At 41.3% G+C, this 6,628-nt stretch overlaps 1 pseudogene; it reads right to left on the bottom strand.

The window, feature by feature from the left end:
* LOC116052949 overlaps nucleotides 1-4,020 on the bottom strand; it is a 17,756-nt pseudogene extending 13,736 nt beyond the window's left edge.
* Nucleotides 4,021-6,628: the final 2,608 nt, after the last annotated feature.

Genomic DNA, 6,628 nt, shown 5'->3' with positions numbered 1-6,628 from the left:
TCTGGAGCCTTACGTAGACTACTGTGACAGTTCTGCATTTAGCCTACACAGAAGCATAAATCTCCATTTACACTCAACTCTCTTCAAAAAAACACGTCAGGCAAGATGTTGCTGAACAAAATCCAATCTCAACCAGCAGTCTGCTTATTTTGCTTGTGCTGATTGTCAGCTAACATTATTCTGTATTCATTTTCTGCATTATTAATTACTACATGATGCTGCCTGACTCCTCTAAGCTCTTCATTCTGTTCAGATGTTTCATTTTCTCTCTGGTTCTGATTTGAGATGTGTGCTTTTTATATTTAACATCAGGCAGAGGGAAAACAGGTGAAAATTATCCTTTTGGCCCAATTACAGGGATGTTGATCAATGTGCATTCACCCTGACAATTAGTGAATAAATCAAACTTAGAACACACTCACACTTCCTCAGACCAGGTTTCAACCACTGCGGTCCACCATTGTCCACCCTGCAGGAAGAAATAGTCACAATCAACTTCATACACCTTCACTCATATCCTCCATTAAACATGAACCAGAGTTCCTCGGTTAGTGGCAGAGGAACTGTTTTTGTCCGTCTGTCCATACCTGAGAGTTTCAAGTTTCCAGTTAGAGTCCTTAAGTCCTGCTGACAGCAGCTTCACTCCTGAGTCTCCAGGATGATTGTAGCTCAGGTCCAGCTCTCTCAGATGGGAGGGGTTGGAGCTCAGAGCTGAGGCCAGACAAGAACAGCCTTCCTCTGTGATCAGACAGCCTGACAGACTGCAAAAACACACACAGACACACCCATGTGCGCGTTAGACGCATTGCATGCTCATGACAGAAACAAAATCTGTCACTGATGGAGAATAGTGTTCTGAAGTCCTGTAATAAACCCGCTCTTTGTAAATCCAAGTGATATGTCTGTTTCGTAAACAGAAACCTTATCCTGGTGACAGGCTCCAGAGTCAGCGAACCCATTCAGTACGATATTGCTGTCTCATCTAATACAGAATCATGAAAAGGACTAAAGATACTTAATATTTAACTTCTTCCTCAGGTCCAGCTCTCTCAGACTAAAGGATTAGAAGCTGAGAACTGAGGCCACGGTGTCCACTAAATAATTATTATATGAAGAAAATAAGAGCTCATAAAAACAGCTGAACACCAACCTGAGAGTTTCCAGTCTGCAGTGTGAACTCCTCAGTCCATCAGACACCAGCTTCACTCCTGAGTCCTGTAGGTCATTGTTACTCAGGTCCAGCTCTCTCAAACTAGAAGACTGGGAGCTGAGAACTGAGGACAGAGCTTCACAGCTTCTCCCTGACAGGTTACAGCCACTCAGTCTGAAGAGGAATCAGCAACACATAAGAAAATAATTACAAGAAAACGTTGTCAGGAAGAAGAAAAACTATATTTCATCTGGATAGTTGTGTGTGCACGTACAGAGCTTTGTTGGAGGCTTTGACCACGGGCAGCAGCCTCAGAAGAGCATTCTCTGAAGCAGAGTATTTCTTCAGGTCAAACTCGTCCAGCTCTTTCTCTGATGACAGCAAGATGAAGACCAGAGCTGACCACTGAGCAGGAGACAGTTTATCTGCAGAGAGACTTCCTGATCTCAGGGACTGTTGGATCTCCTCCACTAGAGAACCATCATTCAGTTCATTCAGACAGTGGAACAGATTGATGCTTCTCTCTGGAGACAGATTCTCTCTGATCTTCTTCTTGATATACTTGACTGTTTTCTTGTTTGTCTCTGACATACTTCCTGTCTGTGTCAGCAGACCTCGTAGGAGAGTCTGATTGCTCTCCAGTGAAAGACCCAGGAGGAAGTGGAGGAACAAGTCCAGGTGTCCATTTGGACTCTGTATGGCCTTGCCAACAGCTCTCTGGTAGAACTGTGCTGATTTGTCTCTGAAAACGTTAGACAACCAGGTGGTTTTCCGTTTCTCCAATAGCAGATTGATTCCAGAGTTGGTGAATGTCAGGTGGACATGAAGAGCAGCCAGAAACTCCTGAACACTCAGATGAACGAAGCAGAACACATTGTCCTGGTACAGTCCTCTCTCCTCTTTAAAGATCTGTGTGAACACTCCTGAGTACACTGAGGCTGCTGTGATGTCGATGCCACACTCTGTCAGGTCTGATTCATAGAAGATCAGGTGGCCTTTTTGCAGCTGCTCAAAAGCCAGTTTTCCCAGAGACTTGATCATCTTCCTGGTGTCTGGACTCCAATGTGGATCCTTCTCGGCTCCTCCATCATACTTGACATTCTTCCGTTTGGACTGAACCACCAGGAAGTGGATGTAAGTCTCAGTCAGGGTCTTGGGCAGCTCTCCTTCCTCTCTGGTCTTCGACACGTCCTCCAGAACTGTAGCAGTGATCCAGCAGAAGACTGGGATGTGGCACATGATGTGGAGGCTTCTTGATGTCTTGATGTGGGAGATGATTCTGCTGGCCTGCTCCTCATCTGTGAATCTTTTCTTGAAGTACTCCTCCTTCTGTGGGTCAGTGAACCCTCTGACCTCTGTCACCATGTCAATACACTCAGGAGGGATCTGATTGGCTGCTGCAGGCCGTGTGGTTATCCAGAGGCGAGCAGAGGGAAGCAGTTTCCCCCTGATGAGGTTTGTCAACAGCACACCCACTGAGGTGGACTCTGTAACATCAGTCAGGATCTCAGTGTTGAGGAAGTCCAGAGGAAGTCGACACTCATCCAGACCGTCAAAGATGAACACGACCTGGAACTCTTCAAACCTGTAGATTCCTGCTTCTTTGGTTTCACTAAAGAACAAATGAACAAGTTCCACCAAGCTGTACTTTTACTCTTTCAGCACATTCAGCTCTCTGAAAGTGAATGTAAATGTGAACTGGATGTCCTGGTTGGCTTTGTCTTCAGCCCAGTCCAGAGTGAACTTCTGTGTTAAGACTGTTTTCCCCATGCCAGCCACTCCCGTTGTCATCACTGTTCTGATTGGTTCTTTTCTTTCAGGTGGGGCTTTAAAGATGTCTTCATATCTAATTGTTGTTTCTGGTCTGTCTGGTTTCCTGGATGCTGTTTCAATCTGTCTGACCTCATGTTCATCATTGACCTCTTCAGTCCCTCCGTCTGTGAGGTAGATCTCTGTGAACATCTTATTCAGAAAGGTTTTGTTTCCAGCTTTAGCAATCCCCTCAAACACACACTGGAACTTCTTTTGTGACTTGGATTTCACTTTTCGCTGGCACGCAGCAAGAATATCTGAATAAATAAAACAATGTAATCCATGAGTGGGTTGTTGCAATTAATGTCTGTGCACAATTCTGTTTTCCAGAAATCTATTTAAGAGATTAACTTATTTAAAATGACTTATTATTCCTCAACAACTGATATGTTGTGTGTCCAAGTCATGCATCCATGAACTCTGTGGTCTCCAAAGAAAGCAGAAGGTTAATGATTTAATTAGAGAGGGATGGGAAATAATATTTTGCAAGCCGTTTCTCACAGTGGCATTAGTGTTTGCAATTGTTAACCAGAAGAGCCAACAAAAACTGGATTGTCTGACTTTCTTTCATCAACTTTTGTTCTTGAAGACACTACATTTTGTGTCTTTGGTAGATGTGTGTTTGGTAGCTTGTTCTGTTGTAAGCACAAAATACATGTCTATCTTTGGAGATAAGAGGGAGACATTGGCTACAAAGCTAATGTTTGTTGAAGACATTGTGATATCTTTGATTTTTTTTGTTACATCCATTTTCTATTTCATAATATTATGACTTACCTGCGGGTTCTGAGACGGTGTTTGATAAGTTATTCACTAGCTCATTTTGATTTATCTTAATTAAAACTATTCTGGTCACTTTAATAGTGTTCATGCTGTAGGTCGAGAACATCTGGTCCACTGTCTTCACCCTGTTTACATTCTCCAGTTTGCTCTTTGCGATTTCTGGGAAATCTTCAAGGGCTCCTTTCAGCTGCAGGTGCCACTTAAATTTTTCAAAGTCCTCGTCACCCAAATCTTCTAAAATTCCCAAGACAACCTCTTGAGGCGTTGCCATCTTTGGTCCCTGCAAAGATCCAAAAGAAACCAAAAAATCATTGTCACCTCATATACCTCTTTTACCTTCACTTTCTATACCTTTTTTTAGCTCCACCCTAAGACATTGGTATTTTCCAAGCTTCTCATATTCATTCTTTAATTTCAATTCAAATTGTATTCATAGTGTCAAATAATAAGAGAACTTATCTCAGGTCAATTTACAAGTAGAGTCTTCAACGTTTTTTAAGCCAAGGACCCCTTAACTGAAATAGAGACGGATCAGGGACCCCCTACTACATATGTTGTATAAAATGAAGTTGCTTATTAATCTGGTCCTACACTAACTTATAGGGCACCCTAAAGCATTTATAGATATTTGTTTTGCATAGAATAATTAAGCTATTCAAATTCTTCTTCTAATTGTTGCCATGATTTTTTAAATCATGTTTTAATGTTAAGCTTTAAATGTGAAACAAATGCAAAACAGTCAATCCTTTGGGATGAACTGTATCTGTGGATGGCTACCTTAGCGACTACATTACCTATTGGCCAGTAAGCCTACCATCAGTCGGGATTTATAATTGCTAATAATATGTTGGATTCATATTAAGACTTTTTAATTTTTGAAGAAACTTTCAAAAATTAACAATAATTTGGAGGCCCCCCTGGAGTGACTCTAAGGACCCCCTGGGGGTCCCGGACCACCTGTTGAAGATCCTGAAAGTCCTACAGGATCTTGGATATAGTGTATAAGATAAAACTTAATATGTGACTGTGCAATAGTCTTTGTATATGACAGCCTGAATTGAGAATGTTTTGCTGATTGTTGACTCCTGTAAGGTTAATTATTGTACGAATAAAATGGAATGAGTTTCAAAGAAGCTGCTAAACAGGCTGTGCATTCTTATATTGTGTTTTGTTTTGTTTCTGATTAATTTGCCCAACCCTGGTTATGACAAACTTATTTAGTGAAGTTAAATCACACAGATGCAGGAGGCATTTACTCTGCTTCCCCATGAAAAGCCATGCTTAAGACTGTCTTTAGACCTTTAATGTACATTTTACATATGAGAAATATACTGTAGGCATGCAGTTCATATTTTATCTAAATTACCTATATTATTATATCTATGAAATTTATCTAATTTGTATTTGCATAAACTGAATGAAGCAGCATACTCAAACAGTGTAGCATATATAGATATTCAAATGATGACTACACCAATTTTATCACACACAAGTTAAAGTGGTAGCTACATAGTATCTGATAGTGTATTAGCAACACTCCAAAAACCACAGAAATGTATTACAGTGTATGTATAGGAAGACATGAGAGCAACTTTTTTAAAGGCCTTCAACACGTCAGGTTTCCATCTGTTGTTGTTGCTTCAGCTGTAGTTACAGACTGACGCCACCAGGTGGAGACACTACATAAGGAATATATCAGCTGTAGTTACAGACTGACGCCACCAGGTGGAGACACTACATCAGGAATATATCAGCTGTAGTTACAGACTGACGCCATCAGGTGGAGATACTACATCAGGAATATATCAGCTGTAGTTACAGACTGACGCCACCAGGTGGAGATACTACATCAGGAATATATCAGCTGTAGTTACAGACTGATGCAACCAGGTGGAGACACTACATAAGGAATATATCAGCTGTAGTTACAGACTGACGCCACCAGGTGGAGACACTACATCAGGAATATATCAGCTGTAGTTACAGACTGACGCCACCAGGTGGAGACACTACATCAGGAATATATCAGTCAGCAGATGTAGTTACAGACTGACGCCACCAGGCAGAGACACTACATCAGGAATATACAGTGGTGCTCATAAGTTTACACACCCATGCTACAGTTGACTAAAGAGAGGAGTAAAAAAATCTTTTGGAAATTGAGCTTAATGCCTTAATTAAAAAAATGAGGAAAAATCCAACCTTTAAGGACACTTTTCTTTGTGAATGAATAATGTATCGTACATAAATAAATGTTCTTCCTTAAAATACAGGGGGCGTAAGTCAGTATACCTCTATGTTAAATTCCCATAGAGGCAGGCAGTTTTTATTTTTAAAGGCCAGTTATTACATGGATCCAGGATACTATGCATCCTGATAAAGTTCCCTTGGCCTTTGGAATTAAAATAGCCCTACATCATCACATCCCCTTCACCATACCTAGAGATTGGCATGGGGTACTTTCCATAAGATCATCTCTCAATGCAAATCAAACCAGCTATTAGGCTAACTGAAAAAAAAAAACATGCCATGACGCTGATCAGTTGCCCAATAACGTTACATCACAGCTTGTTTTCACCGCAGCAACAAAGTGTTTCCTGCTGAGTCCTAATCCTCGCCCGTCTGCGACCTTCCCCTACACATCTCTGAGAGCCCTGACAGACCCTAAATCACACTGAACTCATCTTTCTCATTCAAAGACACTTTATCTGGACTTCTCTCTGCTTGCTGCTCACACAGGCAGCCATCTCGATTCACAGCTTTAAACAGTCACACTTTCACCGTCAATTCAACCATTTCTCCAAAAAACAACAATCAATGACATCATCTCAACCAATCATAGCTCCACTTACTGAACTTTCAGCCATCAGCATGTGTCTCTTC

The sequence above is a fragment of the Sander lucioperca genome, chromosome 6, assembly GCF_008315115.2.
Source record: "Sander lucioperca isolate FBNREF2018 chromosome 6, SLUC_FBN_1.2, whole genome shotgun sequence".
NCBI lineage: Eukaryota > Metazoa > Chordata > Actinopteri > Perciformes > Percidae > Sander > Sander lucioperca.
Note: the sequence above shows the minus strand (reverse complement) of the source record. Positions and strands in the feature narration are given on the sequence as shown.